Source organism: Chelonia mydas, chromosome 4, assembly GCF_015237465.2.
Source record: "Chelonia mydas isolate rCheMyd1 chromosome 4, rCheMyd1.pri.v2, whole genome shotgun sequence".
Classification (NCBI taxonomy): Eukaryota; Metazoa; Chordata; order Testudines; family Cheloniidae; genus Chelonia; species Chelonia mydas.
In genome coordinates, this window is record NC_057852.1 from 58,013,200 (window position 1) to 58,027,629 (window position 14,430).

Sequence of the window (14,430 nt, forward strand, 5' to 3'; positions counted from 1 at the left end):
CTGCTATATTGCATTTTTTTCTTTTTTTGTTGTTCACATTTGATAAAATAATCCATCCTTTCACAGAAACTGACCAAAGCACCACCACATATATAGCATAGAGTTGCTATTTAAACAGTTCAGTTTGCTTGCTCTTCAAACAGTGATATTTTATGGCTAATTTTTTGATGAGAGATGTTTAGTTTAGTTTTATTAATATTCCAGAGCCTATCTTAATGACAATTGCTTTAATGACAGCAATTTAAGTAGTGCTTTGCAGAAATGGACTTAGTAGCTAGCATGATAAATGAAAGGCATGCGATTATGGTCTGCCACCTGCCATTCTGAGATGAAATCACAGAGCTGAGAATCTAAACCTTGGGAATTTGTTGTGTCCCACTGACTCTGACCATTAACAGATAATTAGTCTGGTAAAAGCTTTAGAATTTATCCTGCAGCTGTCCTATATCAGATTAGGATTGGTGTCAACTGCTGACTGTCAGATTCTTAAAGGGCCATAATTAGAACCTTTCCACCAGTAGGGAAGCCTGTCCCTGATTGCGATTTGAACCTTGTGCTGTCAGCTCTTACTAGGCCTCCCTTTGAGCCAGTAGCTACCTTGAACACGTATCACTTGTCCATGAAAGTTGCATTCTTTGTGGCCATTACCTCAGTCAGGACAGTAGATGAATTGGGAACCCTAATGGTGGATCCCCCATGCACTATATTCCAGAAGGACACAGTCTCATTACAGCTACATCCCCAAGGTGGCTTCAGAGTTCTGCATAAATCAACCTATGCACTTACCTGTTCTTCACCCCTTCCTTCCCAAACCGCATGAGTCAGAGAGGTGAGAAGGCTTCATTCCCTTGACGTACAACATGTTCTCACCTTCTATCTGCAAAGGACAAGATTGATCTGAAAATTTCCCAGACTTTGCCATAGCTGGACCTCAGACTCTTTCTGCTGTCTCCTCTGAGAGGATCTCAAAGTGGATCATGGGTGTATCTTACTCTATCGATTGTCTCACATTTCTCCCCAACAAGGAGCAAGTACTCACGCTACAGGAGCACAAGCAACATTGATAGCATTGCTTCAGGAAATACCTTTGCTTGACATTTCTAAGGCAGCTATGTAGACTTCCATCCATATGTTCATGAGACATTATACTCTAGGACTGGACTCCACTGCTGATACATCCTTTGGGACAGCGGTCCTTTATATGGCTCTGCAAACTGCATCCTTGTACCCTCTGCCTGCTTGAATACTGCTTATCAGTCACCCACAGTGCAATACACCTAGGGACCAACGCTCAAAGAAGAAGAGGAAGTTACTTACCCTGTAGTAAGTGGAGGCTCTTTGAGAAGTGTGGTCCCTCTCTGTATTCCGCTACCCACCCTCCTTCCCTTCTGCTTCGGACTTTGCTTGGATTCGCAGTAAAGAAGGAACTGGAGAGGCGGTCAGCCCACGCTGCCCTTTATTGTCTTGTTTGGAGGCACAAGGAGAGCCAGGGCACACTCAGGCAAACAGATACTGCTTTCAAAATTCTTTGATTCTGGGCACATGAAGCATATCATAGAATATCAGGGTTGGAAGGGACCTCAGGAGGTCATCTAGTCCAACCCCCTGCTCAAAGCAGGACCAATCCCCAATTTTTGCCTTGATCCCTAAATGGCCCCCTCAAGGATTGAACTCACAACCCTGGGTATAGCAGGCCAATGCTCAAACCACTGAGCTATCCCTCCCCCCCACAGAGGCATTCAGATAGGGACCACACATCTCAAAAAGCTCCAGTTACTACAAGGTAAATAACTTTTTTCCTCCCCATCCCCCCCTTTCTGTCACCACTGCTACACACACAAAAGAAGCTAGTGAGATATGGTGAGTGGGTGGTTGTGAGATTTTTGTTTGTGATTGGTTTTTAAGTTATAAGTGTTCAAAATTCAGTTAGGATTCCCAAAGTAACTGTAATGTAGCCTGTTGGAGTTTTACAGTATCTGTGTTTGGTAACTTTATGAATTAATATTATTTATAATATGAGAAGTGAGGTTGTGTAATGGTTGCTTTGGAAACCGTATCTTTGAATAGCCTGACTTTTGTGTGTGTGATCTTCTGGGAGAGAAGGGGGGAACAAATCTGCAAGATTAATTTATTTGAATTTGCAATTACTGTACTATACATTGAAAGAAACACATGTTGAGACTCAGAATCAGATGCATTGAGGTTTTTTGCATTGATGCAGTGGATTTTTTGTTTTTTTGTTTTTTAAATCTTGAATCATCCATCAGTCTTACAATTTATAACAGAACATCAGCAGTCTACACTGGATTCTGCACAGAGGGTACAAGGTGTATAGATTATGCCAATCAGTGTGTTTTAAATTGCTAGAAAGCTTGTCACCCTGTTTTAATGCATATATAAGAGAATACATAATTTGTACAGTCAACCATTCTATTTATGTTCAATAAAAATAAGTAATGAAAATTAGTTGGAAAATGATTTTCTAACTCCTAACTATTCTTTATCTTGGTGTATATCCAAAGCATGAGGTGGAGATTTTCCAAGGCAAAATTGAGAGTTTGGCACCAAACTCCTACTAAAGGCAATGGGAGTTCAGTGAACAACTCTTATGTGTGCCTTTGAAAATGTTCTCCTACCTTGTGCTCATAAGGAGTAAGCCCAGGGCAAGTTTCTGAAGTTTGAGAATCAATTTCTGTCATATTACGTACATTTTTTTTTTTAAAAAGTGTCTGAAAATCTTTCTAACTGGTGTTTTTTAAAAAACAAAACAAAAAAAATGCACCAGCTTATGCTTGAGTAGCTAAAAATATTAGTTGCTGCCAGTGCTGCAACATCCATGCGGATATTTCTAGCAAGCAAGCTTCAGCTGAGCTAATGTGAGTGTGTCTACCCACAATGGGAATCACATCTCCCACCTGCAATGTAGGCCTACCCACAGGCTAAAACTGGAGATAGCCAGGCAAGGAAAGGATTTTTCTTAAGGTGCCTCTCACAACTTTAAAAACACACTTGTGCAAGGAAGGAACAGATTAGAAGAACGACTCTTAGACCTACAATGACAACATAAGAATGGCCAAACTCGGTCAGACCAATGGTTTAGGTAGCCCAGTATCTTGTCTTCCAACAGTGAGTGATGCCAGATGCTTCAGAGGGAGTGAACAGAACAGGGCAATTTATCAAGTGATCATCCCTTGTCATTCAGTCAGACGTTTAGGGATACCCAGAACATGGGGTTGTGTCCCTGACCATGTTGGCTAACAGCCATTGATGGGCCTATTCTCCATGAATTTATTTAAATTTTTTTAAACCCGTTTATACTTTTGATCCTCACAGCATCCCTGACCATGAGTGACTGGTGATGAACATTGAGCCATGATGACTCCAGAATCTTTGTTCAATGGTATATTTCCTGTCTTATCTATCAACTATGAAAGGAGAAATGTTCAGAGATCTTAGGGTGCCCTTAAAATATTTTAAGGGTACTCTGTTTCTCTAAAGGGAAGAATTGGGCTTCTGAAAACTAAGAATTAAAAAAAAAAAAATTGCAGGGGGTGACCCCAAACACCTAAAAGTGAAGAATCCGTTCAATGAGGAAAGGACCCAAAAGAATAGGGAAAATACATTGGGTGCAAACTAGATTGTAAGTTCTTAAGAGCAGGGACTGCAGCTTTCAGTCTTTTTGTTCATCACTTTTTACAAGGATGCCCTGTTTCTGATTGGGACCTGTGTGTTACTACAAACAGTAAATGCGAAGAATAATCTTTTTTCCTTCTACTCACTTATTCCCCGCCTGTAAGCATCAGCATTTATTAATCTGGTTAGATTTAACAGAAATGAGCTCTAAGCGGGGCTGTATTTTTGTCATGGTATGTTTAGGGAAAGGTCAGCATAACAATGTCAAGTCATACAAACCATGGTAAAAATTAAACGTAGTTGCTATAAAATAATGGACTTACGCAGAATTTACTTGTATCCTGGAAGGTGAGGCATAGCAATTTTGTATACCTCTTACATGCTGAAACCTCCTGTTTGATTTATTCTCAATGCATCCATGTTGCTCAGCTGTTGCTCTTGGTGGCTTTATCATGCATCAGTAAAAGCGTATGATGTCAGAGCCTATTTCTGTTACTGGCAACAGCGAACAATACTTTTCAAAATACTCTGTGCTTTTGTTTGGATGTAATGTGGAAGAAAATTAAACTGGGCTGTTTGTACAGTGTGTATTACACAGTATTCATAAATTAATGTGCACGTACTTCAATATTTGTTTTTGGGGTGGTTTATTATGAGAATATTGCAGTTGTGATTTTAATGTGGAAAGATTTCTTGTTTTTAAATTGTAATAGATTATGAAACTGTTGTATTCCAATTAGCGCAAATACACACAATTCCATTGTACTACATGGGAAAACTTCTTTTAAGCTTATTTCCCACTGGAGTCAATGAGAGTTGTACTTCTCTGCTCCAGGGCTGAATTTGGCACATCATGTTTAATGTTAGTAAAGCATGAAGTAATTGCATTTCCAGTAATTGCAAACTGTATTTTCTTGATATAATGGAGACACGAGAAGGGCAACATGAAATAGACTAAATGCACTGTCGGGATGTTTCTTTTATAGGACATCTGTTGAACAGTTTTATCCAAAGCTGAAACAGTTTCACCAAGTACAGCATACTCTACTTCACCTCCAAATATTGGGAAACAAATCTGAAAAATCACTTTTGGCAGCATGTAGATAGGATGATTGTACTGTAAAAATCAATCCCCCTATCTTCCTGTGTAAGGACTGTAAGGTGGCAAATGCTACTGACAAAGGGAACAAGGATTTTTTTCCTTTCTACAGTGATTCTACTTGAATGTGTCTTCTGGGGGCTCTCTCCTATTTCGATTTTTCACCTAGTTGCTCTGTTGTTATGATCGCCAAATAATCTCATTTTAATCACACACCATGTTTTCATAGATATTTAGGTCAGAAGGGACCATTATGATCATCTAGTCTGACCTCCAGCACAATATTTCATACAGACACTCTTATATTTCAAGTGCTAAAAATCATCCAATATTTAAAAACAGAATTGTGTTGAATACTTGGTCATGCAGTATGTCTATTCGTGTATGGATTACGGCAAAGACTGTGCGAGTAATCACAGGGTCTTGTTTTGCACTAATTGTTTGGGTAAAAGTGTTTTTACTGTGTTTATACCATGTTTCCAAACGCCACACAAAATGAATCTGTTTCTGTAAATCATTGGCCTCTGCCCAAGGGTTCCACAAGATTTATAAGGTACTTAGGTGACATTTGGTGACGTTATTTGCATTCTCCATTATGCGAGTAATGGTGAGCAAAGCCCTGAATGAATTAACTTCATGTCCTACTTTCTAGTTTCTTTGAATTCAGTGCAGTTTCCTGTGCCACTTCTGAAACCACTTTCCCCCTTCCCCCTCCAGCTCTTGACCCTTCATTAGTAAGCTTTTGCAGTGTTCTGTGATGCGTAGCGTGGTGCTTGGCTTCCCAGTGAATCCCGCCTTTGTAATGTGTTTCAGCTCTGCAAGACCCTTGGTCGGTCTTCTTGGTACAGGCACATTTGCCTTCCAAAAGACGTGATCTTCCTGTCTAGCTGAGGTTGCCAACTTTGTGGTGTTCAGGTCATTGTAGAATTTGTACAGCAGTCCCTATTACCTGAAGCAACAATTTCAGTAGCCCCAGTTTCCCTCTTTTTGATATTGTTTTTGTGATAATAAAGGACAAAAAGAGTCCTGAAAAAAGAATCATCTCATGGAAAGTTAACACCATTTTATTCATTAGCTACCAACAGTGATATTGGAAGGGAAAAATTCATGTTCTCATACAGAAGCTGTTAGTGTGTGTGCATATGGTTGGAACTGGTATGTTCATTTGGATGACTAGATGCTAGAATTGGCTGGGCACAAAATGGTGGGTGTCTTTCTCCCCCCTTTTCCCCCTTTCAGAACATAAGAATGGCTATACTGGTTCAGACCAATGGTCCACCTAGCGCAGGATCTTGTTTTCTGACAGTGTCCAGTGTCAGATGCCTCAGAGGGAATGAACAGAACAGGGCAACCATCAAGTGATCCATCCTCTGTCGTCCAGTCCTAGCGTCTGGTAGTCAGAGGCTTAGGGACACCCAGAGCATGGGGTTGCATCCATGACCATCTTGGCTAATAGCCATTGATGGACCTATCGTTCATGAATTTATCTAATTCTTTTTATGAACCCTATTATAGTTTTGATCTTTACAATATCCCCTGGGAACGAATTTCACAGGTTGATTGTGCATTGTGTGAAGTACTTCCTTTTGTTTGTTTTAAACCTGCTGTCTATTAATGTCAATGGATGACCCCTGGTTCTTGTGTTATGTGAAGGGGGAATAACATTTCCTCACTCACTCTTTCCACACTTGCCATGATTTTATAGACCTCTATCATAACCCCCCTTAGTCATCTCTTTTCTAGGCTGACTAGTTGCAGTCTCTTTAATCTCTCCTTATATGGAAGCTGTTCCAGACCCTTAATCATTTTGTTGCCCTTCTCTGTATCTTTTCCATTTCTCACATATCGTTTTCAAGATGGGGTGACCAGAACTGCATGCTGGATTCAAGGTGTGGGCGTATCATAGATTTATATAGTGTCATTAAGATATTTACTGTCTTATCGATCCCTTTCCTAATGGATCCTACTGTTCCGTTAGCTTATTTGACTGCTGCTGCACATTGAGCAGATGTTTGCAGAGAACTATACACAATGACTCCAAGATCTTTCTTGAGTGGTAGTAGCCAATTTAGACCCCATCATTTTATAAATATAGTTGGAATTATATTTTTCCAATAAGTATTAATTCACATTTATCAACATTGAATTTTATCTGCCATTTTGTTGTCTAGTAACTCAGTTTTTTGAGATCCCTTTTTAACTCTTTGCAGTCTTCTTCAGATTTAACTATCTTGAGTAATTTTGTATCATTTGCAAACTTTGCCACCTCACTGTTTATTCCTTTTTCCTTTCTTCTTTCTGTTGCAATTCATAAACAGATTTTTTTTTGTGTGTGGTCAAGATCAAGAACAGCAACAGATCAGTTCGCAAGTTGGGGTGCCCAACTTATGGCCTGCAGGCTGTACACAGCCCACAGATCATAAGGCCTGTCACCTGCTTCAACACACAATACTAATGACCGATTCATTAGCATTTTGTCATCATGTTTACATCATTTTAGTTTAGTTATGTGTTCTTTACTGTTTCTTCCTGTTTGTTGTTGTTGTTGTTGTTTATAATTCTGATACATGTTTTAAGCAATGATTTCTTTGTTTCTTTTTAAATAGAAAAAACCTATGTACAGTTTTGTCTATCTAAATACATATGACACAGAATCTGTTTGGCCCACGCAAGGTTGTGCTTAGGTTTATGTGGCCTTCCTGTGTAATAAGGTTGAGCACCTGTGCAAAAATGTTTTTTTTCCCATGAACAGTGAAACCAAAATATGCTCTTCTCTTTGGCTCTGCATAACTTCCTTTTAAGGATTTGTAAAATAAAATGTGCAAACTGATACTTTGTGCAGTGTAGTTGTAACTGTGTTGGTTCTAAACAGCATGGTTTACCTTGCATTTTGCTGTGGTGCTGAGTACCTTTCCCAGACCTGCCAACCAGCTGTGTGTGGCTTGAAAGTTTCTCTCTCCCTCTCTTCCCCCTCCCCCGCTCCCCCCAACAGAAGTTGGTCCAATAAAAGATATTACTTCATGCAAACTGATACTGGATTTTCAGGAAATCAGTGTCTTTTGGGGAAACATTTACCATAGTTGTTTTATGTGTTTCATATAAAACAATGTATACAAATCTATATTACAAGAAAGTTAAGGTTGCAAAAACTAGGAAATGCCAGGATTAAGGTTGCCCATGCAATCTTAATTTGGCCTTCTGCGTTGAATAGATGCATAGTAAGTGAGCACTATCCATCCTGTATTGAACTGAATGAGTGTGTGTTCTGCAAAAAGTAGTATGTGATTATGTAATTAAAAACTCTCATAATGCGTACACGCAAGGGGGCCAACTTAAGGTTGCAACTGAGCTGAGAGAGGCTTGAGGATGTTCAGTGAAGACAGAATCTTTAGAGAGTTTGATACAACTATAGCAACTGTGCTGAGCATGTGCAAACTGTGATTTTCCCCCCCCCCCCCCTTCCTCCCCTCACTAGTTTATAACTTGGCCAAATTTTGGGCAGATTTTCACAAGGATGATAAAAGGCACATCCCTGACAACAAGGTCACCCCTCTGCCAGATTTTAAGTCTCTGCTACAAAGCATGAGCACACTGGAGCTCTTCAAATAATAGGTCTCAATTTTTTTTAACATTGGAAAAATAATGTTTTTCATTCTTGTTCTCTGAAGCAAATGAAGTCTTTTGGCTGGACATTAAATTAAATTAAAAAAAAATCAGCTGGAGGCAAACATCCAGCATGGAAAATCTCAGACCAAATGGTTGAAGTTTGGCAAACTTATTGGAAACTGAAAATAGGATTTTGTAAAGGGAAGTGGCAGCCAACCTTAATTATAGGTGGTGCTGTCAACCCAGCCTGTGTGTAGTATGATGGATGTTGCTGGATAATAACTGCCTCTTTTCTTGCTCCATTCAAGATGTGTCATAAATTCTTGCCATGTCCGTTATGTCCAGCTATTAACCAGGCAGCATCAGTTTCTCACAGCATAAACTTTTCTTGTTTTCCTCTATAATCTAGTTTTGAAACATGCTCTTTAACGTAAAGCACATTCACGCCACAGGCAGCACTTTGGGTTCCTGGAAGTTGTAATTAAGCGCATGACAATTCCATAGTGGGCAGACAACCATCTGCAAAGCTCTTGGGGGACACCTCACCAACCCATCCACCAGAGGATTCTGATGGAGCTTTTAAGAGGCCTGATCCAAAGCCCACTGAAACCAATATGAGTTTGGCCAGTGACCTCAGTGGAATTTGGATCAGACCCATGAAGACTCTGGGGTTATAAGGTCCCACAGAAATCACTGTTTTGTTTTGGGGGTGGGTTGCACTTCTGTGCTCAGTTAGGTTGGGCAAAGGGAGGATGCACTAATAAACTTTATGAAACAACATATTAGTATAGCTTTTACTTTAACAGAAGTATTTTCACTTTTGCTTTTAAAGCAAACAGTCTGAAACTTCCAAAACTTAATGCTGGATACAAGTCAGGATTCATGGTAAAATCTCTGACTTGGGCAAATGATTGTGAGAACTCTTTTGTGAAGAGCTGAATGACAAAATATATTGATAAGGGGACTGTGTGGTACATGGCTGAGGATAGATGCATTTGAATTGAGCACTGTAATGGTATGCTAAAATTAGTCCGATTTGCATTTATAATGTTGATGTTTGCTAACAGAAATTACTAACAGTCATGGATAGTGTTTTTTTTTTTAAGAGAAGAGGAAAACAATTGAATAAAACAAGTTGGAGATCACGTAGAGAGAAGATGAAATTGTGTGATTTTTAAAAAATAAATCTATTTGATAGCAGCACGGGACTCCAAAATTTGTTACACTCCTGCACCCACTGCATCTGTAAGTAGGTTAGAAATCTGGGTATATAATATACAATAATTGTTAATCTTACTCCCCTTTAACCTGACTCTTTGCTGATGCACAAGCCAAGACTTTGATTTTTCAGAAGGCAATGTGAAAAGTCAAACTCAGGGCTGCTGTATTTATTTAAATCCTGAACTTTAAGGCACACAACCAATTTAAAAAATGCACCTACTGTTGTTACAGTAATCTGAGGTGTTACTAGTAAATGAAATAGATCAGGGGAAACACGAACTTTCCTTCTGTTTTCAGTGTGTTTACTTTCTGTATTTGCCAGCATTTTGTGTGATCATTTTCACCATTTCTCTTTTAATGTCAGTTGGACTCTGATCCTGCAAGGAGAACCTATATAGGTCAGCCCTATTGAATTCATTGTGGCTCAGCACTGGCATAGGGATTTGCCCATGAGTGTTAACTTGCAGGAGCTAGACCTTGGTTTTTGTTTTGTTTGGGCCTTTCACACAGCAACAGGATTAACATAAAATTACAAAAATTGCTACGTGGACTTCATGTATGTACATAAAGCTCCTTTTAACTGACTTGGTATAACTCATAACCAGATTTCAAGGTGACAATGGTCCCTTTAAGTTTTATTAATAGCTCCCAGTCACCTTGAGAAAGAGATTACTACAGAACTGCTTGTTGTTATACAAATATTTGCATTTAATACATACAAACTAGCAAGAATTTTCAACACTGCTGAAAATACTTAATTTTAGAACAAAAACTATTACAGTGGTCACCCATAAGCAATTTCAGATATTGCCTTTGATAAAATTAATATGGTATTCCCTACAGTTTAGTGTAGAGAACATCTAGGAAATACTGAGTAAGTGCGGAAGGGAGCATGGGGGCCCTAAACAGCCACACTTAACTTCTACTTTAATACCATATAGCGTACAAATATTTTTCTAATACAATACATTTTTATAAAAACATGCTAATATCATTCCCTTAGTTGGGAATAAACAGGCCATCAAATGGCAGTGCCTCTGGGGTTTTCCAGATATAACTGCATTCAGAAAGACTATTATTATTTGCTTTATAAAATGGAAATCAGTATCAATGTGGATCCATATCTTTCTACTTTGTTGCTCATGGGATAGCCTCTTTTGGGGGTAAGGGGCCCTCAGGACTCATACAATTGTGTTCTTAACCATGTTAATACACTGCAGACAGTAAGTGCAGGGTACTCCAAAAGAACAACTAGCAGATAATTACTCTTCTGTACTCTGGATCTGGATAAGACCTAAGACTCTTGCAGTGAATCAGCTAAAAGAGTTAGGCTGGGGATTCTAAATGTGGGAAAAATAAATACTCAATCAGTGGGTCGCTGATGGGGCCCCAAGGAGATCCACTTCATTCAGAGTGAAACTGTACCTAGAGCTAGTAAAAACAACATATGTTCTCAAAAGCTGCTTAGAAAGCTTCTTTTAAGAGCTGGGGCATATATAAAGAATAGTTTTAGACTTTGAGAGTAAAAGTAAGTACAGTAGTAACCTCCTAAGGTGCCACAAGTACTCCTTTTCTTTTTTCTCCTAAGGAAGGAATGGTTGTTGGAACTACACCCTCAATTAGGATAGCTACCAAATAGATTCAAGTTAATACGGTATTAAACAAATACAAAACTTGCTGGAACTTAAAGAAATGGCAAGGGCTTTCTCTGTGGGAAGAATCTGAGAAGAGGGGAGAGTATAAAAAGAATCTGTAGGTATAGTTGGCGCTTAGATTTTGAGACAATTTGCTGACACTTTTCCATATATACTATTTATTTTGTTACCCATCTGACCCTTTTTACTGTAACATAACTTGAGCAGTATTCCTGTGTCTGTGAAGAAAACAGTAAGTTGTTCAAAGGCACTTTTTTTTCCTGCTATCAGAAAACACTGCATACTTGTAGCGAGGAGGATGAAGAGGACAACAGTCCTGGGATTTCTATGTCTGATCCAAAGTCACTGCCAAATGTCATGTTTATGAATAATCAAAGTGCAAATGAATTAATTTCACCATGTACAGTATTTATTTACACTCTGTAGTGGAGGGCTAAGTGTGTGTTTGCCCAACTTTCTGCAACATCATCTAGAGTTTGGACTTAGTTGTGGAAGACTGACTCTCTGCTGCATGCACGCACCCTTGTGGGCATGCTAGGCTAACAGTTTAGAAACTTCAAAATGTTGTCTAGCAGCCCTTTCTAGTTGAAGCAAAGTGGCATTAACAAGCTCCGAGGAACCTTATTTAGCCTTGTGCTGGAGTGGGTGTGCTGCAGCATAGTGCATGGAGAGGGGTGTAGAGCCTGATTTTAGCATCCATGGAAGTCATTAGAAAGACATCCACTGACTGCCTTGGTAATTGGATGGGGGCTTAAATATGAAGGCACTTTAAGATTCATTTGGGGAAGGAGAAGTTATCAACTATAATGTGTTGGTTTTGTTTTTTAACTTTATTTTGGATTCCTTATGTTATGTTTCTATAGATTTTCATTTGGGGTGTGTGGGTGTGTATGTGTTGGTCTAACTGTACTCCCATTGTAATATCTTAAAGAAATGATACAGATCATAAATATTTAGACAATAAATATTTTTATTTGTTTAAATAGCTTGCATGCTTCAAAATAGTTGGCTGGTTTATTTTTTATTTTCCCCAAAATACAAAAACCCTAGCTTACCTTTGTAGATTACATTTTTTAAAAAAGGAAAAAAAACTAAAATTGACAAACTCTTAAGGGAAGCTGCCTACAATATTTTATTTCTCTAAAGCATTTGAAAACTACATCCACATATTTTTCTTTAGGTTTCAAAGTAGTGTTAGTCTGTATTCGCAAAAAGAAAAGGAGTACTTGTGGCACCTTAGAGACTAACCAATTTATTTGAGCGTAAGCTTTCGTGAGCTACAGCTCACTTCATCAGATGCATATTTTTTATTTGCCACTCTAATTGGAAAAAAACCCTTAAAACTCTTTTCTAAAGAGAATAAAATATTTAGGTAGACAATTTTATTTATCAAAATGCATCAATTTGGAACAGTCAAGCTATGAAACCTTGAAAAAACAGTGTTTATTCTGGCTGCTCAGATTTAAACTACACTAGCACTATAGTTGCCCAAATCTTGGGTTTCTGAAAAAAGCAAACTTAAGCCCAGTGTTCTAAAAGGACCCAAAAACTTTCTGTGGGCATGTTGTAGTGGAAAGCAGCATGTAGGGAAATGACACAAAAATCAAGCACTTTAAAAAGCTATAGCATGGTTTTCAGATTGATATTCTAGTATGATCTCTTTTGGTTCACAAATATTATATATGAAGTCAGTGTTCTGAAACTGAATTATTGGAAGTGTCCAAAATAAACCCCAAACAAAGCAAGAAAAATGACAAGTCGGTTGGCTCTCAGTTCAGAAATATGGCTTTGATTGGTTGTCAAGGCCATTGATATATTTGGTTGGTTTGGGCCCTGAATTTGGAATAGGTTTTTTTTAAACTTCTACAAATGTGTTCTACTATTTATACTTTGTTTTTCTTTTATCATGTCTCTCCCGTTCAGGTGGATAATGAAGATAAACTGTCCGGTCCCAGTTTTGTTGCTATTCAGTTTCCTTTTGTGCTGCTTCTTCACTAGCACAATAGCATCGTTGATTGTATTTATAATTCTACAGATGAAAGCTGACTTTAATAATAATAATAAAAAAAACAACTTTTCATTCAAATCAACAATTTGCTATTCCATTCATATTTTAATATCCAGATATAGGGCCAAACCCACACTCGAGTGCTACTGTTCAGATGTGAACAGTGACAAAAATGATGACTTTACCAGCATTTTTATGTATTCCAGTGCCATGTTCTGTTCTTTATTTTACCCTTTGGTAGCAAATGTTCATGTCTCCAATTCTTGCCAGAGATGAGAATTCTCTAATTTCTATCTGTAAGGTTTTTGCTCATTGTGTATTGAATACAGAAGGTTTTTTTTTTTTCTTATTTCCGGATTTACTGATTCTCAGTCTGTAAATGTTTTATCAGTGCACTGAAGATGGTGTAGATGTCTGATAAGATCTGTCATATATAGTTCAGGCATGGTAGAGATTAAGCATGATGAAGTGCCTGGTGAACTGGTGAATTTTAACTTAAAAATTAACTGGTGTGCAAAAAGTGGTCGTTCCCCTTTTTTCCCCCACTCATAAATTTTTTTTGTTTTGTTTTCAGTAATATTTTGAGACTTCTAAACAATGTTAGGTGTAGAAAAATGTGTATCTGAAACAATTGCCATTGGGTGAAAAATATGCTTAGTGAACTGTGACTTCACTGCAGCATACACACAAACTCAGGAGATTGTCAGTAACAGTTATTGCCTCAAGTAGAATTTGGGGAAAGTAGAATAAATACAATCATTGAGAAGACCGGATCAGCCAAAGAATGGCTAAATGTAGGTGTCACATTGTTTCTCATGAAATGTAAATTGTTTTAAAATTACATAGAATTTGAATGTTTTTAAGTCTGAAGGGCCTTGTATGACAGGAGTAACTCTGTTTTCCATTTGCCCTTCAGTGGGTGTGTAATTTTAAAACAAACCACAATATTGCTGAATAGAAGATAGTGAAAGAAAGTAAAAAACCTTACTGATATCACTATCCGAGCGTGTGCTGTTTTTGTGTGTTCAAAGTATAGAACAATAAATAAACTACTTATTTTCTAGCATTTTTTTTCACTTCAGTTCATGTAATGATGTGAAACTGAGCAAACCCAGCATGACACATCCTGATTCACTGCCTCACAGAAACAGATCTGAAAAGAACTTTCTTTTCATATTGGGGTGGAGAGAACTTGTTTCTAAAATTGT

The 14,430-nt window shown here is 38.2% G+C and overlaps 1 protein-coding gene and 1 long non-coding RNA gene across 5 annotated transcripts in view; both read left to right on the top strand.

The window, feature by feature from the left end:
- The window catches only part of DCLK2 (doublecortin like kinase 2), a 136,441-nt gene that overhangs the window by 24,213 nt on the left and 97,798 nt on the right, over nt 1-14,430 (top strand). The window lies entirely within an intron of this gene.
- LOC122465654 lies at nt 8,787-13,304 on the top strand. The gene is made up of 2 exons (XR_006290649.1): nt 8,787-9,583; nt 13,138-13,304. It is a non-coding gene; the product is annotated as an uncharacterized LOC122465654 (long non-coding RNA).